Source organism: Crocodylus porosus, unplaced genomic scaffold (assembly GCF_001723895.1).
Source record: "Crocodylus porosus isolate Cpor-Errol unplaced genomic scaffold, CroPor_comp1, whole genome shotgun sequence".
NCBI classification, from domain to species: Eukaryota; Metazoa; Chordata; order Crocodylia; family Crocodylidae; genus Crocodylus; species Crocodylus porosus.
This window is the reverse complement of record NW_017728886.1, coordinates 222491044-222506602: the sequence shown is the minus strand read 5'-3', so window position 1 is coordinate 222506602 and position 15559 is coordinate 222491044.

The following is a 15559-nucleotide window of genomic DNA, read 5'->3' as shown; positions in this document are numbered from 1 at the left end:
GAACTGGCCCTTCTCCTATGTGATAATGACTGTGACCTTTTAGAAATTATGAAGACCTGGTGAGACTCCACCTATGGTTGGTCAGTGACAGTAGATAGTTACACCTTGTATAGGAGAGCGCGTGGGGAAGAAGGGTGTGGGTGTTGCTCTCTACATCAAAGATCAACTCACCTCGCTGCAGATTGAGTTTCCAAACCAGAAAGGGCCTCTTGAGACTCCCCATGTCAAGATATGAAGAGAACATGGGGAGGGTGACTTACTTGTTGGAGTCTACTATAGACTCCGCACCAAGAAGAAGACCTAGATCAGGAATGCATTAGGGAACCAGTCGAAGCCACATGCTCTTGATGTTTGATCATCATGGGGGACTTCAGCTTCCCTGACTTCATCTTTTGGGATGAGCACACAGGTACCATAGCTTTCTCACATGCATCAATGACCTCTACCTAATCCAGGAGGACCTGGTGAGCATTCTGAAGATTGAGGGGAAGCTTGGTGACAGTGATCATGTCAGCAGTCACCTCTTATTCACCAAAGAGCAGGCAAACCCCTCAGTAAAACAGAAGTCCTTAACTTTGGAAAAGCCGACTTCTACAAACTGAGAGAAATAGTCAGTCAGGCAATCAGAGGGCGTAACCCTCCAGAAAAGGGAGAACATAAGGGATGGCCATCGTTCAAAAACATAATAATTGAAGCACAGGGAAAAGCCATCCCTTCTCAGTAGACATGCAGTCAATGAGCAAGGAAACCCCTATCAGTGAATAAGGAACTGTTGGACCCCATTAAGCTCAAAAGAGTAGCCAACACCAGCTGGAAAACAGAAAGCATTACCAAAAAGGATTTGTCTGTGTTCACCCACATCTGCAGAAAGTGGTCAAGAAAATCCAAGGCACAAACCAAACTTAGGCTAGCTACAGGGATCAAGGAAAACAAAAAGTCTTTCTTTAGATATGTGAGAAGTAGGAAAAAGAACAAGGACAGTATTGGGCCCTGAGAGATCCAACGGGGCAACTGACATCAGATGCCCAAGAAAAGGCCAGTTCCCTAATTGACCTTTTTGCATCACTTTCCACCCTCCCACATGGATTACACTACTAGGAATGGCACCAACCAATTTGGGAGTGGGTAATGGGCCCAAAATTGATGGGTATCAGGTAAAGAAACACTTTGAGAAACTGGACATTCACAAGTCTGCGGGCCCAGACAGAATACACCTGAAGGTCTTGAAAGAGCTGGCAGACATCATTGCATCCCCCTTTGTAGGGATATTTGGCAAATTGTGGCACTCAGGTGAGGTCCTGGATGACTGGAAAAGAGCCATCATGGTCCCCATCTACAAGAACGGGAGGAGGGATGACCCAAGGTGTCCTGGGGCAAGGGGAAGATACAAACCCCGAGGTTAAAGGGGGACCCTGGGGGACAGTACACCCCAGGGAGAGTGAAAAGAAAGAAGAAATGAATAAAAACAGCTTACCGGCGGCAGGAACCGTGGCGGAGCTGGAAGTGGCAGTGGGATCCGCACGGCTCGTTAGCCACGGTTTTTTTAAAAGGGAAACAGCTGGGAGAGAGGGGGAGCAGAACCAACCCAGAAGTATAAGAAGGGGGAACAACAGGGCAGAGGAGGAGGAGAGGTGGCAAGACAGCATCGAAAGAAGAGCCCCTGGGTCCACTAAGGAGGTGGAGGGGCTGGGGAACGCTGCTCACAGCTCAGAAAAGGATCCTGAACTGTGCCCAGGCAGAGACACTGCTGTTGGACTGAGAAGGACCCAGGTGTCCCAGCTATATATAACCCTCAGGCCATGAGGACAGCCTACAGCAGGGACCTCGTCAACAGAGGTGAAGACCTGCGGACCCACAGAAAAAGAGATATCCACACAAGGGCCCAGCTAAGACCCTTACATCCGGGACAGAGGACCCAGGCAAGAGCCCATCAAGGGATGGTTCCTTTACTGAGGGATGTAGAGGGCACACATGCATGAGAGGACCCCACGGGCTAAGGAAGGCAGCCCTAAGGGGGATGGATATTTGGTAAAGGGGAGAGCACAGTACTAGGCACTCCCAGGTAGTGATCTAGGGAGTGTTGTGAAGGAGCCCATATCCTTTCAGTGGATTATTTATTATTATTATTATTGTTTTGGACACAGAAGTCAGAGTGAGTCAGGGCCACTAAGGGTGTAAGAGTCAAAGGGGGTCTGGGCTTACTTGGCCCTCCTCCAGGGTCTAGCAGGAACCAGGAGGAACCCTTCATAGAGCGAGGGTTGGCCGGTGATAACAACAATAGCACACCGTCGAGGCTGGGTATAGGGTGAGGTACAGGGGAGGTTGGAGCCTCGTGAAGAACATCGCGCCTCAGCCTTGGGGCAGCCGGAATCAGACAGTCCGACCCCTCCACCACTGAGATATCATCAAAGTCATGGCAGGCGGGATAAGGAGGGGAGAAGACCACCTGAGGCAGGAGATTGTGGCCCCATACCCCTAAGGGACAGAGCGAAAAGTTATCATCAAGTCCCTGGGCCAGGTGGCAAGGGACTGTATGATCAAGGCCCAGCGGGTGCACCAGGGAACTATAGACCAATCAGTCTTACATCCATCCCTAGAAAAATCCTGGAGAAAATTGTCAAGGGATCCATCAATGCCAGACTAATGGAATGCAAGGTTCTGAATGCCAATCAACATGGCTTTGTGACTGGCAGGTCTTGCCTGACCAACCTGATCTCCTTCTATGACCAAATGACATGTGCCCTGGACAAGGGAGCTGTCTGGATTTCAAGAAAACCTCTGATCTAGTTCTCCATGATGCCCTCATGGTTAAGCTGGGGAACTGTTGTCTCAATCCTCATACAGTCTGATGCCTAGGCAACTGGCTATGGGGTCAGACCCCAAGTGTACTAGTTGAAGGGAGCAAATCAATGTGGCACAAGGTTTCCAGTAGAGTTCCTCAGGGGTCAGTACTTGGGCCAGTACTCTTTAACATTTTCATCAATGATCTGGATTTGGGAGTCAGATATGAACTTGCCAAGTTTGTGGATGATACCAAATTATGGGGGAAGGCTGTCACAATGCATGACAGGTTGGGAATGCAGGCTGACTTGGACACACTCTCAAGGTTGGCTTACCAAAACTGGATGGGCTTCCATGCAGAGAAGTGCAAGGTGCTGTACCTCAGTAGGAAGAACCCTCAGCATGCCTACAGGCTTGGCAGTGCTACGCTCACTAGCAACTTGACCGAAAAGGATTTGGGGGTCTTGATTGAATATGGATATGATGAATATGATGCAGTGGCAGGGTAAGCTAACCAAACTCCCTCGAAAAATCCCTGGTGTGCATCCACTGATACATTTCAAACAAAACCAGGGAAGTCATCCTCCTGCATCCTGCATATGAAGAAGAGAAGCCTCAGGGGAGACTTCACGAGAGTGGCAGCCTACAACTTCATAAGAGGGGTTACATCGGGACCTGGGAGAACACCTGTTCACCAGAGCTCCCCAAGGGATAACAAGGTCTAATGGCCATAAACTCCAGGAAGGCTGATTTAGACTGGATATAAGAAAAAAGTTCTTTAGAAGTGTGTGTGTTCAAGGTATGGAACAAACTCCCCTCAGAGGTGGTGCAAGCACCTACTCTGGACTCCTTCAAAAAACAGCTGGATTTATTTCTTGCTGGGATCACTTGATCCCAGCTGACTTCCTGCCTGTGGTGGGGAGGGGACTGGACCTGATGATCTCATGGGGTCCCTTCCAGCCCCTAATGTCTATGAAACCTATGAAATCTATGAAATTTCCAAATCAGCCCCATCCCTCGCCTGTTTTCCCAGCCCCATCAGTGGCTGCCCTGCCTGGCCATAGCCTCTCAGCTCTTTAAAAATAAAATCCCTGCACTCACTGGCTGCTGCCAGGTGTGTGGGGATAATCCCCACTGCCCACCACTGCCCTTCACTGTGTGGGGGGGCTCTGTCATAAACCCCTATCCCCTGCCCACTCTCCCAGCCCCCTGCCCCATGGCTTCCCCACCCAGCCACATCATCCTGGCTCTTTAAAAAAATAAAAAGCCCTGCAGTCCCTGGCTTCTGCAAGGCTGGGGGGAGGCAATCACTGTTGCCCCCCACTGCCCCATGCTGCATGGGGGGTTCTTCCATGAGCCCCTAGAGTCCCTGATGGCCACTGCAGCAGCCACTGAGTTTAGGGCTTTTTTTTTTTTAAAGAACTGGGAGCTTGGGCTGGACAGGGCAGACATGGGTGGAGGTGTCTTGGAGAGTGGATGAGGGATGGGGGCAAATGGCAGAACTCCCTACAAAGCGTGGAGCAGTGGGGGGCAGCGAAGATCCCCATGCCGTGCCTGGCAGGAACCAATGAGTGTAGGGCTTTTTTCTTTTTTTTTTAAAGAAGCGGGAGCTGGGGCCAGGCGGGACAGCCAGGGGAGGGGCTGGGAGAGTGGGTGGGGTTTGGGGATGCTCAGGGGGCCTGGGGGAGCAGGCAGGGGATGGAGCCTGGTGGCAGTCCCCCACATGGTCCCGCTCCCCCCTCCTCCAGTCCCTCCCCTGCCCCCTACTTACTGGCACAGAGTCCTGGTCCAGAACCCTGCAGCGGTAAGCAGGGACTGCCCAAATCTCCTAAGCTCTCCAAATGTTTTTGGAATTGATTTAGAGAGCTTTGAATCAATTCCAACCTTTTTATTGTTTGCCTGATTCAATTTGGATTTGGAAATTCAGCCGCTGAATTGGGCTGAATCTCCTCCAACCCGAATCATCACCCAAAGCTTCATGCAGCCCTATTTTCTACCCTTCTCTTCAGCTGAACTTCAGAATGTATTATAAGGTCCATCCCTTTATTCACACTGTTTCTTAAGGCAATTTTTGGTGGATGCAGTGATGGCATAATTGTGAACAGAATCCCTTTTATTATTTTTTAATATTGTGTCAGTTGCATAATACAAGAATTGGGTTTCTATCTCTGTGCAGGTGCTCCTACAGCTATGTTTATACATTAGTGAAATAAAATAAAATGCACAAATTATTCAAGAAATGTACTGATGCTGATTCTGCTCTTTATTTTAGGCATGGGGAGTTTTTATTACTGATTTTATGTATTTAGCTTTACTAAGATTAGTAAAAGTGTCTAATATGTACAAGACAGAATGAATCTAAAAATTAATGTTTCCATGTAAGCTTAAATTTAGGTTTACAATGTTAACAAAGAAGCAGAGCTTTGATATGAATCTTCTTTTACTGACTCTTTAAAATGTGTTTATTATACAGGAGTTTTCAGTTTAATAAAATTGTACCTAGATTTATGGAAATTGTCAAGGTTTATATTAAAGTAGAATCTATTCCAGAATAAAATTATTGAAATATATGCAATTTCAATGTGATTTGAAATACAAATTTCATCTTTCTTTTATTAAATAGTTCATATACAAAAGGAAAATAATATCTAGATAGAGCTTTCTATATTTTAAAGTGTGATAATCTTTGACTTCATACTTTATAATACTTATCAGTACTGGCAGAAAACACATTTTCATCTGTAGATTAGTTTTTCCTTTAAGCCTGCATTTTTCTCAAGCTGTACCTAATCCAGTCAGGTTCTGAAGTTAATGGCACCTTTGAGAACTCAGCACCTCATGGAAAAGGTTGAGTATTTACCATTTATCCAGCCATTTATTACACACACAGCATCAGAAAACATACATTAGGCAGGCCAATATACAGGATTTCCAGTTCACTCCATTTAAAAATATATTTTTTTAAGTAGGCCTTGCTCTCATTCATATTGAAACTAAGTCTTTCAAAATTTCTCATGAATTGGAACTTAAAATAACCTATTCTGGAAAAAAACCAAAGACTGGTATTTCCAAACAAAATATGATCCCTAGAATCCCCTGTTGACTGAAAATGACATTCTTTTCACTTTCATTGCTGCTAATAGCAGCCATACAACAGATTTCACTCAACACCTGCCAGGGCTAACAAAGTCTGTGGCTCTGGCAAAGCCCTGCTGTGTGGACTGGCCTAGAATTTCCATGATCTGTGTCAGAATCAGAGATTTCTAGAGTTGGATGGGACCTCAAGGCGCCTTGGATGGATGTTGTCTGATAAGATGATCAACTCATTAGGAAAAATATTTAACAACTCAGGACCCAGAGCAGACCCCTGTGGAACATGACTTGAGACCTCCTACCAACCTGTCACTAATCTATCTATATATATCTGTATCTATATATAGATCATTTGTTGTTATCCAAGCAGCATAATTATAACTGTATTTAGCTTATATTTTCCCACGTTACTTATGAGAATGGCATGTAGGATTGTGTCAAAAGCTTCAGTAAAGTACACATACACCAATTGCACTCCTTTTTTTTCCAAAACAGAAAATCAAGCTAGTTTCACATGATTTGTTTTCAACAAATCCAGGCTGGCTGCTAGAGATTACCCCCTCATGCTCAAATATTTATAAACTGATTGTTTAATAATTTGCTGTGGTAGTAGCCTGGGTATTGAAGTCAGACTGAGTGGGCTATGATTTCCTGAGTCCTTCCTTTACTCCCCACCCCCAGTTAAAAACTGCTAGCTGTTCTCCAGTCTTGTCTCTGGAATGCCACATGTCATCCAACAGTTTGCAAATATTCTTGCTCTTGGCTCAGAGGTTTCTTAATCATGCTGTAGTGAATTGTGACTCAAATCCATGTAAGTTTATCAAAGGACTTTAGATGTATTCTTTCCTTATGAGCTGTATCCCTTCACCCTTCTTTGTTCAAATTAGTATTACTAAGTTTCTGGTTAACAGCTTTTAAAATTTTTATTTTCTTGAAGACTGAAGAAAAACAGGTATTTTCTTTGAGTCAAAACTCATCATCTCTGTTTAGCAGCAAACTAGTTTCCCCCTAAGTTCCTTTTGTAGCCATGTTAGTTTCTTGTGTTTTTTTAAATCTTTCTTCTGGGTTAGAATTGCTTGACATTAAGCTTTCAGTATTATGCTCTTTAGAAATTGCCAGTCCATTTGGGCTCCTCTTCCCTTTAATTGGCTTGTCTATAGAACTTTACCTACTATATCTCTTAGTTGAAATATGCCCTTTTAAAGTCCGGTGTCCTTGTTTACTCTTCTCGTGTCTTTCTTTTCTTGAATAATACATTCTATCATATTGGGTTCTTCTACCCATGTTTTCAACCATTTTTAAGTTGGAAATCAGTTCATCCTTTTTGGTCAGACGGAGATCTAACTTGGATGACCTAGCTGTTTCCTCAACTCCTTTGTTGTCCTGACTCAGTTGCAAAGAGTCTGGAAACTCTGGAAGATCCACCTGTAACTAAGGGTTTTTCCATACAGCTGCAGCAGCAGATTCCAGTGAGGACATGGCTGAGTATATACTGCCTACCTGCAAACATCCTCCAAACCCAAATGGCTACTAGTGATGTTGGTCTAGTCTTGCTTCCAGAACCCACTGTCAAATCCTCCAATTCTCATGGGTAAATTTCTGAGCCTGGAGTGTGTCAATGGACTTCTCTGGGTGAAGTGTAGAAGGGGCATACTTAGCCCCAATCCAGCTGGAACCCACCAACACAGCATTATAAACAAGCCTTGAGAGTCTCTTAAGGCTTCCAGGCTTGCTACTTCAGACCTAGAGCCTGTTTGGACTTGAGGCTCTCTGGGCATTCTGACTTCTGACCTCAGCATAGTGAGGTAGCAAATCTTGCCATGGCTGACTATGAGAGAGAAAAGAAAGCTGAAAATTCAAGATTTAAAAAGCTGCATATATTTCTACATCTACCCTATTCTGTCTATCTAATATAGATGCTGAATTCAGTGCTTATTGAAATCAGTGAAAAGACTCCCATTAACTTCATGGGCTGGTGGATCAGGCCTTCAGACCAATTGTTCACCTCACACTGCACTTTTATACCAAGTGTTATAACAGTCATGTTAGCACTGTTATCTTTTTAAAACAAATGTGTCATTTTCTATTCTTTCAGATCTCAGGTTTCTTTTCCAATTACATAAATGACCCAGATAGTACATGAAGTGAAGACATTCACAAGAAACTATTCAAAAGACTATTCAAAGAAAATTCCATTCTCAATTTCCTTCCTGGAAATTAGTGGTCATTGTACAGACTTAGTAAGCCTTGGATTGGATACAAATTAATGAATATTCTCATAGGCAGACAAGCTTCTTGGGGTCAATCCAATATCTTTCATTAGACCAACTCAAATAGTTGGAAAAAATCTTCTTTGCAAGCTTTTGAGTATAAATGCCCTTCGTCAAGATGAGGAAGCATCTGCAGCCTCAGATGCTTCCTCAGCCTGACAGAGGGTAATATACACCCAAAAGCTTGCAAAGAAGAATTTTTCCAACTGTTTGAGTTGGTCTAATAAAAGATATTCTTGCCTATGTCATTAGACCAACATGGCTACAACCTATACCCCTGTAACATGAATATTCTTATGGGATTTTCAATCCTCCATGATTCTGGAAGGACTTGCTGTCCAAAGTGTATGTGTCATTGACTCATTCCATGCCCTCACTTTTCCCATTCATAAAGTAAAAAGAAACCATCAAGGGATGGTTTGAAGTTTTATACATTTTGATAATTGCTTTAAGAGATTTGGCTAAAAGTTGTTGCATATGGCTAATAGTATTATTGCATTCGACCTGGTTTTGAAAACCATTGGATTTGATTATGACACTATACAGGTCTTGACACTATACACTCTTGACAGACAGTTATGCTTAAAAGCAAATCAGGGATGTCTTAACAAAGTCAGAAGAAAATGCCCCAAGCCTTGCTATATTTCTCTCATAGAACATAATCTACTGAGGTCTTCATATTCAGGGCCAGATTCCTCAGATGATGTAAATCAAGTGGCCTCAACGCTGATATGTCAATTTACTCCATTTGAAATGCAGTACTTTTTTGTGTTTGTATGCATGTGTGTTACCTGTACACATAAGTACAACCCAGGACATTGGATTACAGTTTAACTCTGTTACAAAAAAATCTCTGAAGGAAATAAATTTGAAAGCAAGGGGTTGGCATCAACATGGTTTGCAATCTCATGTTACCTGAAACCAGATTCTGCCCAGCAAATGAGTGTGCCCCAATGGAATATTGATAACATTCCCTTGTTCTGTTTAGAACCTGACCTATATATGACTAGTACTGCCACTGAATTTCTACTAAAAATAAGAACGATTTAAAAAAAGCTATTGCCATTAGAAGTTGTAGAGGTTAGTTGCTTGTCACAGGTAAGGGCCTGAATTGTTTTGATTAGGGTGTTACACAGAGGAAAGCAGGGCAATAACATAGAATAAATTATGAAAAATATACACATAATATATATATGTGAGTAGAGCTTTAGCATACGGGCGTTTCCTATTTTTCCTTCTGGATTCAATGTGCTGAAGCCACTGTCTTTCCCTTCTCTAGAAAATAAAATGTTTGTAATGGCTATACATATATTCTTTTAGTGTGATGCACATGTAAGTACTCTGTGGAAAACACTGCTGTTTGGATAAATGATACAGCATAGCAGATTCTAAGTGACTTCAATGTCTTTTATAAGTGTCCATTCAATAAGATTAATTGTTTTGTTTTTAAAAACACTATAGGAAGCTAAAACAATGGATAGAATAACTTAGAGGAAAAATAATTTAAATGACTTTGTGTATATATACTCTTTGGGCTCCTGCAAATGTGCAGCGAGGCTGCTCTGATGTTCTGTAAATTCAGTGCATCAGAGCTGACTCGATTAATCGAGTCTGCTGAAGCACAGAAATTAACACTCCCCAGCAGCCTCCAGCATCACGTGTATCAGCATTCCCATGTTGAAAAATGGCAATGGGACACTTTAAAGCTCGTTCAATGAGTTTCAGTTCAAAGCACCCTGCTGCCATTTTTCAGCATGGGGACGCTGATACATGTAATGCTCGGGCACTTTTAATTAGTGTGACTTAGGGGCCCACATCCCAGACCACATCTATAAACACCTTTTAATTCAAAGACCTCTTTCCTTTCTGTGACAATTTGTTTCAATAGTAGCATCCAGTCTCAGGATGCAATGACTACAGGACTTGCCACAATCATAGGAAGAAAGGAACATAAGAGAAGCTCCTGAGCCATGAATTCTAGGCTCCTGCATTCACAGCCAACCACTTATCCAATGTTATCTACTCTAGTCCCTCTTCCTTTCCATAGCCACACAGCACCCTGTAAACAAAATAAAAATATATGCCCCAAAACACAGCATCTCGAAACACAGCAAGGTAGTCAAAGGTGCTGCAAATAGGGTGAATCTGATAATTAATATAAACCCAAATGATTCTAGGCCAATACTCTTCACTTCTACCAATACTCAATGCCTAAAACTTCAGTGGCAGGCAGAAGGGAAAACAATTAGAACCCCGGGGGGACAGGGGGCAGGGCAGCAGGGGGGTGAAAAGGGGGAATCATGGGAGAAAAATATTTTCCTGGGCCAAAAAGCAAATCAGCAGAGGTCCTGAAGAACAGGATTATCAAATACTTTCTCTTAGAGACTGAAGTTCCTTTCAGCCCCATTAAGGGGATACCAAATGCTTAAATAGATATGCACAAATAATGTTATCATACTATTATTACTATTAAACTTATTGAGTTCTATTTTGAAACAAGTCAGTTTCTTTGCCATCACTCTTTTGTTTGGAAGACCATTCTAAGTTCTTTGCCACCATTCTTTGTTTGGGAGACCATCGCTTTTCTTATCATTAGAAACCTCCTACTAATTTCCAAGCTAAATTTGTTCAGGCCCAGTTTGTAGCCTTTTAAAGTTATGGCCTGACACAAGATCCATCCAAATGAACTTAAAGGGTAAAGAAGATTTCAGCTGGTGCTGGATGAGGCTCTGAAATTGGCTCTTAGCAATTAACTTTGTTCAATTACATGGGTGTACATAAAATTCCTTCTTAACACACAGAGCATAAAGCCAAATACTAATGTTTTTAAGCAGCTTTGGTGCCAGAATCTAACCACCACTGCTCTCTTCCCATATAAGAGAGGTTCTTGCTCAAGACATGGCTAACAATTTTTATTATATAGTCAAGTCACCCTTCAGATTGTCCTATTATTTTGGAGGTTGTGGGACTTTTTCACAGCTTATTTCTTATTTGATCTTTCACATTTAGACCCAAATGAGTGTGCACATATTGTTTTGTCTGTGTGCTTTCCATACTGTAGTAATTTAGGGCAAAAAGAAGAAATTATTTCACAGTTCAGTTAGTCTGAAGCATTGCAATGTAAGAGGCAGGTATTCTGATGCTGTATGTTATCTGAAGTCAGTAGAGATATGCTGATTTACGCTACCTCAGGCTCTGGCCAGCAATGATTATTATCACTGGAATTCATTCTCTGAACTGTGAAGATGTGTTTCACAGTCTTTTGCCCACTTCCAAGCTTCTGTTTCCTCCTCCCTCAGGTAGAAGCATATGCATGTTGAAGAGTGGTTTTGTGAGGAAAATTTTGTCAAGACATATTGATTATATAGTCAATCAGTCTCTTTCTACTTTAGTTTGTGATCTGGACTATTTTAGAGTTTGTTCCTGTTATCCTGTTAGCTTAAATACTGCAAATCTATTAACAAGTGCTAATGTAAATAAAGTGCTACAAATATTAACACAGATTTTTTATCACATCCCACACCTATCTTTCTGAGTAAGAGTTTATCACACATTATCCCTCCCATAAATAACAAGTGCTTAGCAATTCCTTGACTTTTTGACAAACAGTTTGAAGTCAGCAGGTCAGATGTTATTAAATATCTCAGCATCAGAAATGATCTCAATATGGTTATGGTTTGCAGCTTGCACAGATACAGAAGTCAAAACAATCAACAGCCTTTCTCTTCAAGCTTTAGGAATAAGTTAATTTTTGTGAATGAAGAAACTTATCTGTTTTCCATCTCCCAAAAATGATTCAGCAACAAAAGAGTTCCCCCTTCCTAAAATGTCTTAACTTGTTCTTTTAATTAATGTTGATAGTAAACAACAGAAACAGTGTAAAAAATGATTTGAAATTGCAGTGAATGTCATGAAAAACTCCAGTGAGCAAACAATTAGAAATATTTGCATAGGCTAACCTTCCATTTCACCTTTGCTACAATTTTAGATCTTCATGGCAACCAATCATTTCCAAACACTCTTTGCTGTGTTTTACCCAACCAAATTCCAAAAAGAAGAACAGACAACCTATTGGGAATGATTTTTATGATCAAACCACAAGTATATGAAGGAGTTCCTTGAGGCATACATTTTTACGTACTGGCTGCCAGAATGAAGCCTACTTTTCCAAAGCTCTGTGGATATATACAGGCAGATTGGAAATGAGGCCTAACATAAGCATGTCCAAGATTTTGAGATGCATGTATTATGGCCTTATGTAGTGTTCTAAAAACGTGTGCCACTTATACTCACAGTCAGAGCTAAATAGTCATGCCCAGCTGTCTCATTAACATATAGTAATGAACTGCTGACTTATGCTAATGACTGCTACTTACTCAGCATGGCTTAGTGCTCAGTGCTAAAATATTCCAGACATTGCCTAACTCCAGTTGTGCTTCCAATAGTTCCTTGCCTTTTAGTTCCATTTTATTTCCGACCTGCTCCCCACCTCATCTCAGACCATGTAGGCTGGTATCACAGGGTGTGTCTACATGAGATGCTTAATGAGTATTAGACTAATTCTACTGTGCAGTAGCACAGCTGGCAAAAACCATGCTAATGAGCTAATGTGCAGTAGACTTAGTCTCATGTGCATTAATGTCACAAAACATGTTTATCTGCATTAATTTGCAGTAGCGTCTATTATGGTGCATTTAGTACTTGTTATTACAGGTTCTAAACTTAATGCACTGTAATTACGGTGAATTAATTAACCAATTTTGGTCTCTGGTACCTTCTCCTAGGTTTAAATTCTTTTTTTTTACCCCTTCAACCATGATATCATGATCCACACAGCAAGGCCTCAGTCTTCACCTGCTCCAACTTCACATTCATCCACTTGAGGTAGAATACTTTCTCATTTTACTCAGCCCTGAATCTTACTGACAAATTACAGCAAATTGTAAGATACTAAAGGCTACCCCAGTTTCTGTTACTTTCTAAGGGCCTCAAAAGGGGCATAATGCAAGCAAAGATTCCTGAAATACAGTGTCTCTGTTTCAATACCTGCAAGCTCCTAACATGCTCTGTATGCCAGGAGTCCAGGACCAGGAAGATTGAAGTGCCAGCTTATGCAGTGCCAAAGAATCCTCAGCTACCCATTTTGTTTAAGCCTGGGGGTCATTTGTTGCCACTCTTGGCAGGACAAAGAAGCTTACCAGGATTCATGATTGAGCCACAAGCCTTGTTGTTCCCCAGCTTTACAAGTGAAGTTTTATCCACTGTGCCCAGAGAAGGGGCCTTAAACAGTACAGCAGTACAGTTGTAACAAGAAACTTTTGCATGTGCATCTCCTGGCTTATACCTCCATAAGAACTTCTAAACTGGCCATGCAAGAAGGCCTGAATGTATTCTGCTCAGTTATGCAAATTGATGGTATTTAGGTGTACTTGCAGACAGTCCTTTCTGTTTGGTAGCACTAATACTTTGGCATGCAACTATCATGCATATACTAAGCTATACCCTTCAGAAAGTGTGCGTCACCTGCTTGTACCTCTGCATGTCCTTTTAAGTCCTCTATATTTATTTGTGAAATTTTAGAAAAAATCCTGGGCATGATAATATAATTTATATCACTGATAATAAAATATATGTAAAATTGTTAGCAAAGATCAATGAAATATTGTGGAAAAACAAACTGATAATTGTGGACCTCTATCCTAAAATACCATGGAAATACTGGCACAACTTTCAAAAAGACCATATTTTTTCATATACAGCATTCCCCAGAATATACTATACACTTTGAAAGGCAGAACACAAGACAAAAACAATCTTTCCTTGTAGTATATAACTGAGTAGCAGCAGCTGGGGAGCCAAGAACGCTCATTGTTCTGCTCCTTCTGAATTACTGCAGATTTTACTTTTGGTTTCATCAGGTAACCACAAGAACCTGCTCTTTCCATATTTCTTGCATATGATACATACTCCAATTTCCGGCAGCTTGTTTCTCGGGAAAAGGTGCATGTCATATGTGAAAACTACATTATATGGATATATTTCATCTAACCTGTTGTTTCTGCCTCCTAAAGTTTCACCTAACCTGTTGTTTCTGCCTCCTAAAGTATTTTCAGTGTCCAGTAATAACTACTGATTTTAAAGGTTCTGAGATCTATTTTTTTGAGTGGGAAAAGCTGGATACCAAGTTCCAGAGTTTTGTCATGACTGGAATGAGTTTCTCTGCAAGAGTAGTCCAATGTCCACAAATCTTTGGACTGTGGGACCCTGCCCTTGGGAGTAGAGTCAGTGGCAAACATATTAACAAGGCCTGTATCATAAGCTAGCAGTTCAACCCCAAACTTCTGACTAATGTGAAAGGCAAGTGAGAAGACTATGGCCTCTGGCAATAAAATACTAGCCATGCTAATTTCACTGGGGGATGGGGATCCACAGGAGCAAGGGAAAACTCAATCAGGTGTAGGACCTGCCCAGGTAAGAGCTCAGGTATGTACCAAGGGACCAGTTGTCTCTCAGGTAGGGGGGGTGCCCAGGGCTCCCATGGGTGGATTAAGGTGTCCCTTCACTAATGCAAGACACATGGGGAACAAGCAGGAGGACCTTGCTCTCCTGCTTGCAAGTAGTAAAATTGACCTGGTTGGCCTAGTGGAGACATGGTGGGATGAAACATTTAACCGGGCATTAGACATAGAGGGCTATAATTTGTTTAGAAGAGATAGGAAGGGGAAAAAAGGTGCGGGGGGGTTGTGCTCTATGTTAGGGAATAGTATACCAGTTCTACCTTCCAAATGGGACCAGAGGAAGGCTTAACTGAGACCCTGTGGGTCAAACTTCAAGGAGGGCAGAGGGAGAGGGATCTGGTGGTAGGGGTTTACTACAGGCCACCACATCAGGAGGAAGAGCTGGATCTGGAAATCTCCAGGCAGCTGAGGGAGGCCGTGCATGCAAAGGATGTTGTGGTCATGGGTGATATGAATTACCCTGACATCAACTGGGAGGAGCAGTCGGCCAGGTCTAGCCACTCACAAAGGTTCCTGATGTGCATACAGGACCTACACCTCATGCAGAAGGCACTCGTCCCCAGTAGGGCAAATGCCATACTGGATCTGGTGTTAGCCTCTGGGGACGACCTTGTGGGGGAAGTGCTAGTACAAGGGAGGCTAGGGGACAGTGATCATGAAATGATCCAGTTTGCTATTTAGAGAAGGGTAGGGAGGGTAACTAGCACAATGCAAATGCTTGACTTTAGGAAAGCCAACTTCAATGTGCTCAGGGCAGTAGTCAGGGAAGCACTCAGAGCCCAGGGTGTAGCTAGTCTGGGGGTCCAGGAAAGGCGCTTCTTCTTCAAGGAGGCTATCCTTGGGGGTCAGCAGGATGCAATTCCAGTGCACAGGAAGGTGGGAAAAGGGTCCAAGAAA